Source organism: Vulpes vulpes, chromosome 13 (genome assembly GCF_048418805.1).
Source record: "Vulpes vulpes isolate BD-2025 chromosome 13, VulVul3, whole genome shotgun sequence".
Taxonomy (NCBI): Eukaryota; Metazoa; Chordata; class Mammalia; order Carnivora; family Canidae; genus Vulpes; species Vulpes vulpes.
In genome coordinates, this window is record NC_132792.1 from 108087205 (window position 1) to 108105655 (window position 18451).

Below are 18451 nucleotides of genomic sequence, written 5' to 3' on the forward strand. Positions count from 1 at the left end.
GCATGTGCTAGATTCTATTTATCATTGTGGAGTCATAGTCTGCAAAGGGAACCATATAGGAAATAAGGATATCCAAAGCTAATATTGTGTATGAATGGTGCCATAAAGGACATACATTAAGTCATAATTCTGATCGAGTCAAAATATGCCTTCTCTCTCCAATCTGATGCCATTGTTCTTTAGGGAATTTAGAAACCAATGATGCTTTTTTTTAGAAGGACTAAATTAGGTCTGATCTCTGGCAATATTCCATCAGGTCATTCTTTACCTCTGTATCATTTCATTCCATCCATTGCCTCTTTTTTTGTTTGTTTATTTGTTATTTCCATTTTCTCTTTACTCTTCCCTATCAAATCTGACTAATACCATGCTTTTGAACTTCTTTAGGATTTGTTAGCCAAAGTGTGTGTGTGTGTGTGTGTGTGTGTGTGTGTGTGTCTGTCTGTTCATACCAAGTTGTCAAGGACTCAGTTCACATGCTACACTCCCAGGTACTCATCAGTGTTGGTCTGGGAAACTTTACTATAGCATTTGAAGCTAACTGAATTTCTATAATGTGATACAGACTCACAATCTTTTTCTCTGAAAATCTTAGGGCCAGATAAGTGACTGAAATTTTGGATTTTTAAGAAGATAATTATTATATATACATATATATGTATATTTAAACATATATGTATATGCATATTTAAACATTAACTATACATTAAATGTATAGTTAATATATATGTATATTTAAACATTTATGTGTGTGTATATATATATATACACATATATATATATATATATAAAATGGTCTGGATCACAGGTCTATAAACACAAATTTAGTTCATGCCTGGAGGCAGAGGTGAGAGAGCTGGGGGTGGGACAGGCTGCAGGAATGATAGGAGATAGGGATGCTATTATTCTAAAATTATAGCAGTTTCTGGTCCTGTTTCACTATTTACATGTGAAGTTTAGTTGTTACTTTATTTTCTTACTTTGGAAAAGTATTTAACTTCTCTACATCTAATTTTCCTAAACAGCTAAATAGAAATAATAATAATAATAATAATAATAATGATAATAATTATAGCTATCTCATAAAATTGTTGTGAAGAGTAAATGCATTAATACATGTAATATTATTAGGATAGTAATTCTGGAGCCCAGTAGTATCTTAATAAAATGTAGCCACTGTTACCTAGTATGACTTTTCAGTGTTGGGAATATTTTACTAAGCCTATTGATCATATGTAGATAACAAAGATCAGACAAATCTCTTCAGCATTATGATATAAATCTGTGTCATTGTGAGCAAAGCTTTACGTCCACAGATTCACACAGGTATGAATATGAGATTGAGACTGGAAAGAACCTCTTCACCCCCACCATCCATATTCTGGACTTTGAAGTGTGAGTAAAGTATCAATACTTCAGACAGGGGGACAATGATAAAAGCATTCTTATTGAGGGGATGACTATATGGGAGATACAGCCTATACAGTCTAGAAATTTTCACATTTTGTAACCACTATCAAGGGCTTTTTCTATGTTGCAAATCTGTTTTATTATCTTGGTAGAAGATTTTTAAAAATTTAAACTCTTTTAGCCTGTTCTTATCCATTTTTTAGAGTAGATTCCACTCCTGTTCCAAATGATGTAGCCAAGGCACAGCAGTGGTCACCTGTGAGATTCACTTATGGTTCGGTGAAAAGTGATGGAAGAAAGAAGTGTTGTCCTCTATAATAGGTGGTTTCCTGAGGTGAGAGATGGTGGGACAGTAGTAAGCATTCCTTGGGAATTCTCAGATATCCTTGGGGATGAATATCCAGTGAAATATTGGACTTCATGGTGAACTCAAGTACAGTGGGGACTGAAATTATTATTAAATGGGAATTAGTCAAAATTGCAGATATAGAAGCCAGCAGAAGTTGAGGACAGGGGAACATTCATACTCCAAATGACTGTATTCAGAGGTGGTACTTACACTGCCTTCACTGGTTTCCTTGAACAAAACTTCTCTTACATCCCAGCTACTCTTGCCTCAGGATAGAGACAGTAGATGTGTCTGCATATCTAGTCCATGATGAAGCAGTATTCTCTGGCTCTGCAGAGGTCCTACTTCACAAATAAACATGGGTGTTCACAGTGCTCATTTCTTATCAGTTGATTAAAATCCAGTGGTAAATGATCAGTTGTATCAACCATAAGACCACTTACACTAGGTTTATGTGGACGTTCCACAACCTTACCTGGTACACTAAGGGTATCACCTCAAAAACCCAGTCAGCACCACCAGATCCCATCTTTTTAACAGTCCTTAGAATGGACTGGCTCAGCAAAAATCTTCAAGATGAACTGGCCAACATATCCAAAGCTTCAATCCTCAAGACTTGTAGGGTGAGTTTGTGTTGTATGTATCTGTGTTGTGTGTGAAATATGAGCGTGGGAATTTAGTTGTGGATTCAATTCTCTCTGGAGTTTGGTACCTGAAATATGGTGTTGCCACCAGTCAGAATAGGCATGCTTATAGTGCCCATGTAGGCCAATTTGCATATAATTGCCACAAACATGCCATAGGAGAACTGGCTGTAAATTACCCAGTCACAGAAGGCCAGTTCTCAGTTCCCTTAAAAACTGAAGAAAACACATATTTGATTTCAAGACCAGATGGGGTTGTTTGGGAGCAATGGAAAGCTAAGAGACCACATTCAAATCTAGCAGGCCACATCTTTCTTATGTAATTAAGGCACACAAATATGAGGGTTGGACATTTCTGTGACTCATAATCTCATGACATAGAGATAGAAGACCATAATGAGAGTTCCTCACTGAGTGCCTGTATTTCTTCTCAATACTTTCCATCTATTGGCTGAAGATCCATATCCTCCACTTACCAAGTTCTGCCAAAGGCATTGCTTAAATCCCACGCAAACTCCCATTCTACTTGCCTGCCATTGTCTTAGAGCTCCAAGCAAGCATTTTGCTTCTTGACAGAGTTTTTACAGATCAGAACTTTAAGAACTTCTCCAGCACTGTGAGTGAAACTACGCAGGTGTCGTGGTGCCTAGCACCAGTGTTCTTAACTATCAGGCAGGGTCTAGGAGCACTATGCTTCAGATAGAAAGGCTCCCTTTATCTGTGCTCCCCAGCTTTTGTTTTCCTTTATCTTGAATCATCCCTCAGCATCTACTAATCTTTCTTGTGTGGTTCCAGGGTGCTCTGTGTCTGATCTGGCCTGAGTAATGACATTTTAGGTACTTAGAGTACTCACCCTGGCTCTCCGTTGCATCCTATCTCCTTCTATATGGAGATATTCAGGAAAATTATACTCTTCAGGTGCTGGTGCTGAGATTGTTAAGAGTCCCCACAGAGCTCTCTGAGGGGAGCCAACCCATTACCTGACAAAATAGAAGGAATAGTACAGAGGAAGATGTGATAATGCTGCAGAGACCGAAGAGAGTGCTCATGCTTGCATGGAAAAGGAAGCCACCTTATGCTCTGCCATCAGGAGTCCTGGAAATATGCCCTTAGCTAATTCTTGAGATGATACTGTCACAGCTTTATATCTTGTCATTTGATTTCTAACCCTGTTTTTTTTCATATATGGGTTATTTCAATCATCAGAGATTCATTGAAGTACTTTTTTTTTTAACATAATGGATTGTAGTAAATGCAATTTTTTTTGAAGGACACACATTTTGAGCTGGAGGGCCTTATAGTTCAGTGAGAAATATGTCTTTTTATATTTATAAGTAAGAAATTACAATATAACACGATATGGGTTTTCTCATCAGTTGCTTAAAAAGGCAACAGTAGAAAACCTTAATTCTGCTTGAGGAAAACAAGAGAGGCCTAAAAGGAATTAGCCCTTGAGTTAAGATTTAAAATATGGGTAGAAGATTATTTCTAGGTGAACACAAATGGTAGCAGGATGCAGAGGGAAGCCATTCAGGGCAGAAGGAACAAACAGTGTGTAGCAGGATGACAAGACAAGAGACTTCCTGCTGACTTAGAATGGCACCTAGTCCATGGTGTTTTTGGTAACTAGTACAATAGGTCCCAAAGAGGAGTGTGATGGTTAATCGTATGTGTTAACTTAATTAGACTGTATGGTGCCCAGATATTTAGTTAACATTATTGTGGATATTTCTGTGAGGGTGTTTCTAGATGAGATGAACACTTGAATCAGTAGACTGAATAAAGATTGCTTCCCTAGTATGGGTAACCTTATCCAATCCATTGAAGATCTGCATAGAACCAGAAGGCTTGAGTAAAGGAGAATTCTCTCTCTTTTCCTGGCTGTCTTCAAGCTGGGACATCAGTCTTTTCCCACCTTCAGACTTGGACATGGACTTGCACTGGACCTATATCATTACCTCTCTTGGGCTCCAGCTTGCTGACTACAGATCTTGGGACTTTTCAGTCTCTAGAACCTCACGAGCTAGTTCTTTATAATAAATCTCTTTATACAGATCTTTATCAACTTACAATGGGGTTATATCCCAATAAACTCATTAAAAATTGAAAAGGTTAAGATCATAATGGCCCTGGCACATTTTGTGTGAATGACTAAGTGTTTGGGAAATTGGGGCTGTGGAACAGAAAGAATGTAAAACAAAGGGACAAGGTTACTCAAGATGATTTTCAAATACTTCAAATGTATTCCAGGTACAGGTCCGATGTAGAAAAAGATGTCCGATGCATATCAAGTAGGCCAATGGATATACATTCTTTCCCTCCACTTCCTTTCTTGGAAAGAGGAAGGCAGTGAGGCTAACCTGGATTCTCAGGTCCACTGAGGCTGAGATTCAACAGATGAGAGGTCACATTGCTTAGCTGGTATCTCTGCTGTAGTCTGATGAGAACTTGCCTTTTTTCCCCCCCACAATGTGGTTAGTCAGTAAACAATAGAAACTCCTATTAGAAAATTGCACCCCTCCCCTTAAGGATTATGAAATTTAGGCAAGGAGACATGTACACAGAAATGTCTGAGAAGTTAACAGTCAAAATCTAAGAACAAAATACAGAAAATTTCACACGTGTGCTGAGTGAAATGTGAGCAGCTACAGGATGAGTTAACATCGAGAAATGGAGACATCAGGAAGGCCTCCCAGAGAAGAGATACAAACTAGAATCATAGGAACTAGGCAGGTGAAGGGTAGAGCAGCACTATTGAAGAAAGAATAATACTAGGCTCAAAAACAAGGAACCACAAGATGGAATGAGTAAATGCTTTTGAGAGAACAGGCACTAAGTTTAGGTTGAAGTACAAACTTAAATGGTAATAACTGGGGATTTGAAACTTACCCTTTGGGGAATGTAGAACCATAGAAACTTAAAGATGTCCTTTTCTCCATAGATTGCCCAAGTTGGAACAGCACCTTAACTAGTTCTTTATCAAATAGTAAGTTCTTTTCTAGCATCCTATATTTGAATATCATACACTCAGCAAGACATGATTATATTCTTGCTGTTTCTGAAAGTTATGCAATTACCTTGATATTTTTGTAGCATTAAATGTGAAAAAATATCCTTGTTTTCTCCCCTCTTCTCTTTTTTTTGGGCTGCTTTTAGCAGTCTGAAAATCAGCTTTCATTTTGACTGCCGCTTAACAGAATTTGATTAAAAAAAGTCAACTAATTACAACGGAAATGCAGCCCTGCGAAGCTTTAAGAAAAACACATTATTTTGTTTTAGGGTTCAGTTACTATACATTCATTTATCATCTTTATAAGCGATGTGCAGGCAATGATGAATAGGCCTTGGCTTTGAATCAGGAAATGTAAATTATCCTCTTTCTTTCTTTCTTTTTTCTTTTTTTTTAAACAAATAATGAATACTAGTAAATTTGAAGCTAACTGATGTGCCAAGAACTCAACGATGATGTAATGCCATGAAAGCAATGCAAAGGCTGCCCATCTGAGAGTCTGAAGCAAAGAGAACTGTTGGGCCAGGGGATGCATAACATGGCCTGGAAAGGGTTGTGCCTTGTGTTGAACCAGCTGGCTTGGAGGACAGTTGGTAAGGTGCAGATTGCTCTTCTATTGCTTTGCATTTAAGCCCCCCTCATGCCAAACAGCCTTTGCCCTTGAAACAATAGCAACTGTGCTCCTTAAACATTCTCTTCTCTGGGCTTTATCTTTTAGCCATAAGGCTTGGCTCTCTCTTCTTCCCCTTCCAAACAAGAGTTGTCTTTAAAGGGCTGTGCAGGTGTCAGCTTCATTGTAAAGTCTTTTCTACTTGCTTCAGATCACAACCAAATCTATTTACAATATTGCTAATTTTTAATATATTGTGATAAGTGGGTGCATTTATGAGTAGGAAGCTCAATTTCTCAGGATGGACAAAATACATTTTAATGTGTGAGTAGTATTTGGGTAGGGAGAGAAAATGGGAAATCACATTCTCAATAAGAGCAAAGATGCTCAACTGTAGACCATGGGTGAAAAGAGACCACTTCTGACTGGATGGCTGTTATTACATATAGGCAACAGGGAGGATTTTAAGGAAGATAAAGCTCAGGATGCTCACCTCAGGATAAATCTCAAGTTTACATTACACTTACCATTTGGTGTAGAAAAACAAACCTCAGTTGAAAGAAAATAGTAGTATGAATGTTGGCTTTACTGGTGCAGAAAGTTATGCATACTCATTTCCATTTTCAGGGGTTTTGCAATATTTACATTAACTTGCATATAGAATGTTTAAGTTATTTGTATGCGTTCTGCAAATTAATTTAAAATTGGCAATTTACTTACATTTGGATGACATTTATGGATAAAGACATTAGCCATAGACACTACTCACAGATGAAGTTATGTGTACATCATTGATTCTCACAGTCTTTATAAATGATGCCAATCTGATTTTCATACTGCAATTTTACACATACGTAGTGTTTTCCTTTTTGGAAATAAAATCGAAGTATTTCTACTCATCATTGCACACAGAACGTATTTGAGTCCTTCCTTTTTAATTTCATTAATTTTCTTTCTTCTCACAGTCTTTCCTTTACTTTTATTATACCTTCTCTCAGATTGCTGAGGTAACGATTAGGCACATTGGCCTTGGAAAAATAAATAAAGAGAAGGAAAATATGATGCTCTGTCACTTTAAAATGTAGTCCATTTCCACCAACATATTAAAAGTCTAAATATTTTATTGCCTAGGCACAATCTCATTTTTATTGCCCCAATCACAGCTCATTGGCTAGGATATGCTGGGCAGAGGAGTGAGCTGGTCAGCTAATGGCCTCCCTGCTGCTAAAATTAACTAATTGTTAAAGTAATAACCATGGACCCTCATGGCCTATTTTAATAGTCAGTGGCAATCTGGGAAATTATTTTGCTGCTTTCATTTCAGTGAGTCCTCCTGTTGGCCATTTGCACCCTTTTCTATCCTCTTAAATGTCCTCTTGATGAGAAATATTTCAATGAGAATCTGCAGGGAGCTCTGGCTGGTCCCTCCAACTTGCAATTGGGGCCAGTTGTTTCTTCTGTGAATGTGGGAGGAACATTCTATGAGTCCATATTAGGATGCATGGGGCAGCCATTTTTCTAGTGCACCAAACTTCTTTTCCAACCTCATCTGAACATGTGACTCTCACATCAGTTTGTTTCACAACTCTCTATGTCCTGCCCATATGTTAGCCATAATCTTGCCTCTCTTTTTGGTGGAAAACTCATCTATCTCTTGATGATCACTCATCTTTACGTCAGAGGTCCAGGCAGGAGTTTAGTCCCTCAGTATCTTAGGGCAATACTAATTTTGATATTGACCTCTCCTCTGATACTCTAGTATATATTCTGGCTATAATAGGCTTTATTGTATTTTTGAACCTCATAGTGTCCTTTATTGTTTATTTGTTATTTCATGTGTACAGATCCTCTCTTCTCAGGTAAGCTTACATTTACCTGGAGAAGATTTTGTACTTTCTCTTGTATCTCTCAGATGTTCAGTAAACATATGTTGTGTTAAGTTAAATTAGATATAGGGATTTCGAAGTTATACCTGCTATACAAATTTCCTGTGGGAATGTTTCAAATCCCTCATATCCACAGAGAATGAGGTAAGTTCAACAGAATCCCACAGAGACTAAATCTTGATGAGTTTTGTCATAAGCATGTCATTAATATGGACCTTCTAGAATGGAAATTCCTTAGGATATAATTTTTTAAGTCCTTAGATGAAGACACAATTTGTACTGAAGGAATTAATCCTCAAACAAGGTGGGTTTGAGGCAGAGTTACAGAGGAAACAAGTTTGAAAGTAGAGATGGAGGGCTGCTCTATTCCAGAGGTTCACCTACACATGTTTGCTACTTCTTCACTGGAACAAACATGCCAGGGCCTCTGCTGGAGACACCTGTGAGTTTGCACACCTGCACAGTATTTTTTAATAAGGTTTCATGTGTGTTTAACATAGTCACTAATTTGGACTTTGAAAAACTTCATTGAGCTTTTCTTACCTGTACTATTGTAAGAATATTTTATTTTCTGCCTGTCAAGACCTGATTATTGAGATGTTTATGAATATTTGTAAGAGTACTATGTTGATACTAACCAGATAAAGAAACTTAAAACCAGTCTCTTGATTTAAAATTCCATGCCAGTTGTGGCATGGTCTGTGAAGGCATGAAAAGCTTCTTGGAGATTATACATTTTTATACTTTGGGTTAGTTATAGCTAACTCACAGGTTAGTCATATTTTAGATTCATGACCAATTCTAGTCAAGGTTGGTACAACCGCACTTAAAAGAATCCTTCAAATACATGGTTTCTCACATTCCGTAAAGTCTTAAAGCTCAATCATTCAATGAGGGTTTGGATTAGAGGAATATTTTTGCAATTATAGCAAGCCATAAGTTATGATCCCCTTTGTACAAGGACCCTTTTACAGTGATGAAGTTTAATTGACCATTTGAATTTTATTTTAGAAAATTTTTTCAAAAAACCCTCTCAAAATTCATGGTTAGGACTCGGAAAAACAGATTGATATCCTGACCCCTCCATTTACTAGCTTTATTTCCTTGGGAATAGAATTATAATACCCACCAACTTCATTTTCCTTATCAATTAAAGGGAGAGTGATTGCTCTTTGCCCTTTGGTAAGTGAAGGAACAAAAGATGATGATTATTTGTAAAAGAAGAATCAACAGTCACCGAATAAAAACTTTAATAATTCTCCTGTGAACCAGAGGTAAGTGCCTCAGTACATGGAAGTTTTGTGTGTGTGTGTGTGTGTGTGTGTGTGTGTGTTTTAGAACATGGAATTTTTAATATCTATTTTGGTTGTTCATATATCTTTTTTTTAACCCTAAGCTATCACCTAGGTTCAAAGTAGTTTTGATGGAAAAACAACAATTCAGTGTACATTCCATATCATCATGTCCTTTGTGTTCAGATAGAAAGGCAGAGACTAAGAGCAGAAGGTTTTGAGTTGGCCAGAGTTGCTTACAAGCCTTGCCATAGTCACCTACTATCTATATAATCTTGAAATCCTTAGCAATGTCGCTAAGCCTGAGGTTATTCACCTTAAACATGGGGACAGCAGATATACCTGTTTCTTAGGGATGTTATAGGGACTGCATTATGCAGTAATGCTGCAATGCATTTAGCATAGTTGCATCTATGACACACAAGAACAACAGGTTCTTAATTAATATTGGCTATTATTTCCATATTATTACTAAGAACTGCTGAAATCAGTGGCATTTTGGCACCTAACAGGCACTCAAAAAGAATTTGTACAGTGAGACAATGCCACTCTGAAAGGACCTGTGAGCAATCCCTCATCAGGACACAGTGTCAGAGGAAGGAGAAAAGCCACCAGGAAAGGGGGCCACTTGCCAGGGGGCTGAGACAATGAACAGTCTCCAGGAGGAATGACAACTTCCCTTCCTTTGGGAGCCTCAGGGCCCTATGAGGGCTTTATGAGGGTAGATGAAAGAACCCTGGGGGGTCAGCTCAGGCATTTAGGACCTCACTGGAGAAACAATGCCATACTGAAGAGAAACAAGTTCTTGTATCCAGGAATGAAGTCCTGTTTTGAAGAAACCACAAATTCCGAGTCAGGCCTGAGGTTCAGTGTGAACCTAGTAAACTCCAAATCAAAGTCTTCTCTAGCTTCTACAACCTTGACCACTGTCAAGTAGAATTCAAAGAGCACAGGTCAACAATTATAGGTCAAATGAGACTTTTACATTAGAACAAAAGATCATGAGTGTGTGTGTGGCTTATGTGTGTAGGTAAGTGTATTCATTTCTCAAGGTTTGCTTAAGCCTTCTCCTCCTTGAGTTCCCAAGGGATTATTCTTATGCCTATCCACAGATCTCTGTACATAGATTGTCTGACCCATCTCTAGTAGAACCAAGCAGAGTTATTATTTTCAAATCCATATTCTTTATTCACCTAAATGGTAGGCCTGGTATCTTTTCTTCATGTGTCTACTCTCTATGGCCAGCCCCAATGCTCTCAACATACCCAGCAAGGTGAAAGGTCCTTAGGATATACCCACTTCAGAAAATAGAAAGAGTGCTTCAAACAAGAAAACAAACCCAAGAAGGAAATCTTGCAAAATATGTGTTAAGCCATTGATGGTGTGATGGTGTTTTCTTCTCCTTGAAGGTAAAGCTAACTTTGGGAGATGCGGGGGAAGGTGGCCCATCTGGTTCTATGACATTTTTCTGGAAATACCATCAAAGTGAAAGTGAGAAATGTGCTACGAACTGAACAGTCATGATCCCCCCCTCACATCCGAAAGGAAGATTGTGAGAGTAATGAGCATAAATCAAGGCTGGGCTTGTCCTGCCTGCATTGAGGCAAAACAGGTTTTCCTTAAAAAAAAAAAAAAAAAAAAAAAACATCTGCCATAAGGAGATTTAAATCGGGTACTCCTGTTTTTAGAAGATCTCTATTTCCTTACAGGATGTCGGCTTTGATCACTAATCCCTGGAAAATGTCTTTAAGAGCTACTCCAATTGGCAGAAGTACTAGGGAGTAGGCGTGGGCAGGTGTAGGGAAAGAAGTAGGGGGGAGAAACCCCTCTTTTCCCACGCTGATGTGTTATTTTAAAATAAAGAGACAACTCCCAGAGGCTCTTGGCTCTGATGATCCCCTCTGTGATTTTTGTTTTCCAATAGCACAGTCCAGGGACACCTTTAGAAAATGTTCCTTCTGTAGGTCAGCACTTTCCCGCCTGCCCCTCTCCCTGGCCAATGGCATTAACGTGCGTTTGTCAAGACTGAATTTCATTTGTTGCATAGTGGCTTAGAGAGGGCAGCGCATCGTGTTGCATTTTCTTTGCCTCTCAAACTGGAGTTCCTGCTTCTCCCCAGCTTTGTGTTGTCAGCAAAATGTCGCGTTTACAATCGGTCTCCTGATCTGTGGTAATTACCTGCAGGAGAAATGGCGAGGGGAAGGACTTGACAAGAGAAGTCCTGTGTTGTCGCTGGGTGGGCTGCTGTCCTGAAAGTGTATCAGACTTGTCAAATTGGTTCAAATTAAATTGACACGGTGCTCTTCTAGGCATCACCACTTATTATACATTGTGGAGCCCTTTTGGGCAGTAAATGCCTTCGGAGTTAAAAAGGAATGTGCGAAGGAAACTCAAAGGAGCCCACGACAAGGACAGGGAGGACCTCCAGGAGGACCCGTTAAAACTGGCCAGGAGAACGCGAAGGCTATGTTATGACTGAGCTCAGTTTTGCTCTTCTCTCAGCAATTTCCAGTTCCGTGCCACTGTGACAGAGGTGTCCCCAGGCCTTAGTCATGAGGCTTTGGAACCATTTTTTTCTGCCTCCAGCTCCATTTATTTATTTATTGTAACATTTATGAGCTCTGTCCAGGGAAACTGCTGCGTCCAGCAGCATCAGCCCCAGCCTGAAGGGAGACAGGGGAATTCTAATCCTAGCCTTTCCCTGATGGGCCTGGTGACCTTGGCCAAGTCATTTAACCTCAACATGTTGGGGCCGCTGTTTTTAAGTGAACAGGGGCGTGAGTGAGCCCTGGATCACCTCGAAAGGGTGTCAGGAGGGATAACTAATTAATGATTGTAAAGCACTTTGCAAACAGAAAGTACTGTACAAAATGCTTAATATTAATAATAAAATGCATTCACTGCAAGCCTCTAGGCGTATGCTCAGAAATAACGACAGCAATTAAAGTAACACGCTAACAAAACTCATTAACCCCCAAACCTCCTTCCCACTGCACTTGGCTGCTAGAGCTTCAGGGCTTTCTTAAGACTGCCAGGTGGTGCAGAGGAAGGCTGCAGTGGGAACCATGGCACCAGGCTCCCCCTCACTTTCTGGGCAAGTCAGCATGTCGCCTATTGAGAGAACTAACCCATCTCCATTCAGCTTTTCCAGGCATTTCCCTATGTGGATCCTTTCCTTCTTGCCATGCTCTGGCACCCACTGCCTATACCAGGATGCACCCTAGAGGGCGCTTCTGGCCTTTGTGTGCTTCATTCCCTTCCCTGTGTCGTGACTTCTCTGCCTGGACTCATAAGCTGCTGGAGGGCAGGGTTTCCCTCGTATTATAACCTCCCAATTTCTAAAAGAAGACAGTGTGAAGGACAAGCCCACAGGTGGTCCGTGGAATAAGGAGTGGACACTTTATCCTCCCCAGGCGGCTGAATGGACTGAGGGGCAGGGTGTTATTTGAAACAGGCGGCACATACTGGTTATCATGCCCCCGGAGAGCTGGCCAGTACTGCTAAGAAGCTCCTGAGGTCTGGCAGGAAGGAAGAGTTAGGACCTTGCCAGAATGAAGAGAGAAGAAAGGGCTTTGACTCAGCTGTTCAGAAAATGTATAGCTTTGAACTGGGAGACAATGAAAGCTAAGACTGAGAAAATCATTTGGGGAAAAGAGAGAAGGATTTAAGACAATATGCATTGAGTAAGCAGAAGGCAGAACTAGGCCTGAGGTGGGTCCTAGCCAATAAGGGATGGATAGAGGGTAGGAACCACATGCATGGCTGGAGACCCCAGAGTGCTGAGGGAGGACACTGAGGGCTGTGTGCACACAGCCTGGGCACCCTGTAAAAAGAATCTATGTTTCTATTTTCTCTTTGTAAGAATGAATGGCTATGGCAAAACTAGTCTCTCTCTTTACCCCCTTTCTCTTCCTCTTTAATAAGTTGCCATTTTAGTTTCTTTTCAACTTTTAAATTTCATATCTAACCATGTCAGGAGTGTTAGCTTCTGTAAGAATTTTTGTGTCATAGTAGCATCTTTTATAGAATATAAAGTGCTATGTAAACTATATTCCTGAGGCTTTGCGAGTCAAATTTAATCTGATTCCACTTTGAGTACTATGTTGTAATACAGACTTGTGATATGGATCACTAGATTGATAGTCCAAATAGTTTTTATAAAAATTTACCACATACACTAAGAAATGCCTCTAAATTATAAATAAAAATAGTATAATATTTAGTAATGCTACATAATGTAGCTAAGGAAAAAAAAAAGACATACATTTTCAGTTTGATTATTTAAAATAGGTTCCCTGGAGAGCAGCTTCTTAGTAATGAAGGGCTTTGTGTCTTAGGAGAAATCGCCAAGGAACTCTTGAGCAGAAGAGGGCTGAGGGACTGAAGGTTGAGGGTTGTGAAGGAAGAATTTTCTGTGAAAAAGTCTGGAGCCAGACAGAGTATGGTGCCTCTGAGCACAAATGTCTGCTTATAGGGGAGAGGGGGGGAAGGAGGCATACGGAAGCAGGAGGAGGGAGAAAGAAGCTAGGCACATACAAATGTGATGCTGAATGACACTGGGATGTGGAGAGAAAGATGTAAGAGGAATCCAAAGGAGAAGGTGAAGAGCAGCGAGAGTGGGGTCTGGAGATCTATCTTGGCATAGCCATGTTGTGAGGAATATTCTTGATTTTTGGTAGCCACTTCACAGATGATTCCCTCCTGTGGAGAGCTAGAGTGATTGTGGACAAGCAGTTTGGGAGATTACAGGTCTGGAGATGACTTGGGGGAAAAAATCCTAAAATTACAAGAAAAAAAAGCCAAGAAATGATATTGAGGGAGCATGAGCCTCTATTTCACGGCCAAATCAAAAACTCCCTGACTAGGAAATTGATATTCTGCCTCAAAGTCTCTTTGCTGAAGGTTGGGCATGGCTTACAGGGGAGGTACAGAAGAGGAGAGGTGACATCAGTGTGCATTTTAGGATTCAGCAGTGCCACCAACTTGTGGTGTGTCCTTGAACAAGCTGTCAGCCTGGTTTGCATCCGTAAAAAAGGCATTTGAATTAAACAACCTGTAAAGCTCTTTCCACTTCTGTTAGCCACTGAGGTCCATGATGTAGAGTGTCTAACAAGTGCCTTACACACTTACCCGGTGGCTAAGAAGCCTACTTAGGTGTTATTTCCATTGGCATGAAGCTACTATGAGTTTACTAAAGTATGCAACTTGAGGATTTCATTCCCATGGTGTACAGTGGTCATCAGCCAAAATCCACTCAACAACTTCTGTGTGTCTGGTCCCTTGATAAGAACTAAAGGATGACCTTGTCTCTGCTCTTGAGGTGCTTAAAGTCCAGGCAGAGAGTCACATAAACACAAAAAATGACAAAAGAAAAGAGATGTCACTAGGTCCTTATGTTTCATTGAGAAATTAGAACTTTAGACTGGGAGTGCTTTGAGTTTAGTGGAGCATGAACTTCCTGTTGGGCTGAATGGCAAAGAAGAGGTGTGAGCTCGCCTTGGAAAGCAGATTCAAACAGACCCTTACTGTGTCCTGATTCCTGCTGGGTGATAAGGGAACCACTACACATACACACACACACCAAGAACATCCAAAGCTCTGATGAAGCAGAGCACTGAATGAACCTCTGTGGACTAGCTTGAGGCAATGGAGATGAGAGATGTGAGGGTTCAAATCCAGTAGCACAGAGAAGGTGGTAGATCCACCATTAAACCTGTGGTCAAATTTTGGGTCCAAATCCTTTTTCTGTCATTTACTAGAACTCAGAATTTGAAAAAGTCTCTTATGCTATTTGAGTTTGGTGTTAGACTTGAGAAGTTTTCACTGTATTAAAGTAGGCTGTGGTGACAAATAGCAAAGTTAGAGGAGGAGTAGACAAGTCAGGGACTAGCATGAAGATCCTAGGTGCTCAGGGGATAACTGGCACAGGCCAAGGATAGTTTCTGAGTGTTGAACATAGATTATTGGTTTACTCCACACTTTGAATTAAAGTTGGCCTTTCTGAAATGTTTTTTCACCTTTGTGTATTTTTAATAAAGATATTTATTTATTTATTTAGTTAGTTATTTAGTTAGTTATTTTTAAAGATTTTATTTATTCATGAGAGACACAGAGAGAGGCAGAGACATAGGTAGAGGGAGAAGCAAGCTCCCTGTGGGGAGCCTGATGCAGGACTCCATCCCAGGATCCCAGGATCATGACCTGAGCTGAAGGCAGATGCTCAACCACTAAGCCATTCGGGTGCCCCTATTTATCTATTTGCGAGGGAGAGAGAGAGAAAGAGAGAGAGAGTGTGTGAGCTGAGGAAGGGGCAGAGGGAGAGAATCCAAAGTAGACTCTGAGCTGAGCACGCAGCCTGATGCAGGGCTCCATCTGTCCATCCTGAGATCATAACCTGAGTCAAAATCAAAAGTCAGACACTCAACTGACTGACCCACCCAGGCACCCCTGTGCACTCCATTTTTTTTTTTAGCAAACACATTTCATAGGCAAATATAATTATACTGCATGTAAGTGCTAGGCATAACAATGATCATATAATTTATGGCCCAAACCAGGCAACCATTAAAAGTAAAACAGGTGCTACTAATAATTATATAGGTTAGCAGATGAAAATCAAGCTTGTCTTGGGGAGGTTGTGTGATAAACTTATTCATAAGAAATCACGCTTTCCCCCCAACAAAACATCAATTCTTCCTCTTTCCAAACTAGGAAGCTTCATTTAGTGACTCTCCTTAGGCACTGGTGATTTTGTTTAAACACACAAACAAGCAAACAAACAAAAAGCTGCATTTTTAGGAAACAAAATTTCCCCAGGAAACAAAAAATGCTAACGAAGCTCAAGAAGTTACCTTGAAGAAAGGTGATATAGGATGAATGTGTGTACGTATACACAAGAAGAAGAGTTTGTGCACACACACACATTCTTTTTCAATCTAAAATCTAAAATCACAGGGTACTAAATTATTGTACATGTGTATGTGTGTGGACGCACACGTACACACATGCATTTAGAAGTGTGAATCTCTATCAATCCCCAAAGAAATGATTCTTGGATGACCCAGAGAATTGGAGAAAAGAAAGCTCCAGAGAGGCGGGGTGAGGTCGAGAGTTGAGGATGCATGTGTAATTTAAAATTATAACCCAACAAATGCAAAGCAGGAAGGGAACAGCATTTTAAAGAGGCCAGCAGATAACATCAGCTCATTAGTGGTTCCATTACAGTGTACATTGGTTTTCTTTCTCTTCTAGCATCAAAAAAAAAAAAGTGATATATGTGCATGTGTGTATGGAGGAAGTAAATTAAATACACATAGCCTAAGTTATTTTAGGATACTGTGAGCATTACTCTCATCTTTGAAGGTAGTGGTGAGAATTATGAAATGTTTCAGTCTTTGAAATTAGCCACCTCACTTTGTATGTAATTGGATTCCCAAGGCATCCCTTTGACAGGTGAGTGGTGGGGAAGGGTCAGAACTAAAGGTAGTAGAGTTCTTTTCACCACTTGGATGGGATGACAGGAGCATTGACGATGCTGGCACAGCACGGCTGTCAAAGATCGGAGAACTTTGTTTCCATTTGGAAATGATTAAAGTCTTATTGCTCCTGTCTTGGATATGAAAGACTTGAAATGCATCAGTTCGATGTAACTAACGTTGAATGACAACTCTATGCATGTAGTTAGCAAAGTTCATTGAGAAGGAGAGAAGAACACTGAATTTCAGAAAACTTGAACCACTAGAATTGAGTACCTTGATTGAATTTGATAGCTCTTAATGGGAAACTGTACTGAACTGGCAAAAAAAAAAAAATGCAATGAGATATGGTGAAAAGGATCAAACTCAAATTTAGTTTTTAAAAAATCTCAGAATTAATCTTGCACATTTCAGTTAATGGTAGAAATTATTTTACATGAGGAAAGGCAATGTCAGAAATAGCTGAGTGGAATTTCAGAGGTGGAATTAGAAGAGGGCAAAGGGGGAGCTAATTTGCTTTTCTGCTCCAAAATATTCCTAGCAATCATGTCTAGAGGTCTATCTGATTCTTTTTTTTATTAAAGGTGGATAAAATTCCTAGGGAGGATTTTGGGATGGAGCTTGGGTTGTAACCACTGAACTGAGTACTCAGAAGGCCAAATGAGCTATGCCATCTGAAAGTCAATGTAGATAGGCTGGCAGATAGAAAGAAGGGCCCTCGACGCTGCTCAGAGAGACCAGCTGTGGCCATGGACCCTCAAAAGGCAAGTAAGTCAGACAAGGAGAAGAGAGTCATTGTATAAGGAACCTAGGACTACAGATGAATGTTGGTGACCTCCTAGGGATGGGAGGGCTTATCCTTGATGAGGGCACTGAGCATGGGGAACAGATCCCTCTTAGTGTTTATAGCCTGAGTCCTACATCTGTACTGTGGGCACATGTGTATGGGATAGGATGATGGCAGCTACAGCATAGCCCTTGGGCTCTTTGGTTTAAGTCTGTTTCCCACCTCCCAGCAGATTTAATTTAATTTTCTCTTTAAACTTAATATATTTAAGTGGGGCATTCATTCCTCCCTTTGTAGCAGCCACCACCACCCCTTATTGTCGAATATTGGATAGGCTTCCCTGATTTACAGGAACTGATTCTTGATTTCTGTTTGGCCATGTGCAGTGTTTGGTTTTTTGGAATGCTCTGGAGAACTCTTCTCCCTATTTAATCCATAATGATTTTCTGAAAAGAAGGGCAAAGGCCCAGAGTGATTCATTGAAGGTGCATATGGTATTCATTCTGCAGAGAACAAATATGGAACAGGAGAAAAAGTGACAGTCGCACCATTTGCATTTGATATGTAAATTCAAGATACATATTGATTTACATGTATAATTTAGTAACCAAAAAAAAAAAAAAATGGAAGAAAAGAAAAAATCCAGATAGCTAAGTAAACATGAATACCCACCCCAAGCTAAAGGCTGGGCTCATGGCAGTGTTTGTAAATGGCGCTGTGCGGTAGCACATCTCAGCATGCAAATGTCTATAAACTTCAAACTGTTGCTAGGTTAAACAACACCTTTCCCAGGAAGCACACGGATTTAGCAGCTTGTGCTTTATGCATTGGTCTCCAGAGCAGAAGGCCCTTCTCCTCACCTCACAGTAAGGGCAGGACACATGATCCATCCCTGTGTTTTCTTTACTGAAGTCTGCCTTTAAGCGATATAACCCAGTGTTTTTAGACACATTTTTCTTTTTGTTTTGTTGTTGTTCTGTTGTTTTAT

General features: G+C 39.8%; 1 long non-coding RNA gene across 3 annotated transcripts in view; it reads left to right on the forward strand.

Annotated features, from left to right (window-relative positions):
- LOC140594952 (uncharacterized) overlaps positions 1-18451 on the forward strand; it is a 434463-nt gene that overhangs the window by 401766 nt on the left and 14246 nt on the right. Inside the window, exons 5-6 of one of the 3 annotated variants that reach the window (XR_011996234.1) lie at positions 1317-1395; positions 5829-6006. The exons of the other annotated variants lie outside the window; for them this stretch is intronic. This is a non-coding gene — a long non-coding RNA (uncharacterized lncRNA). Of the gene's footprint in view, positions 1-1316; positions 1396-5828; positions 6007-18451 lie in introns of those variants that run through there. 3 annotated transcript variants of the gene reach the window in all.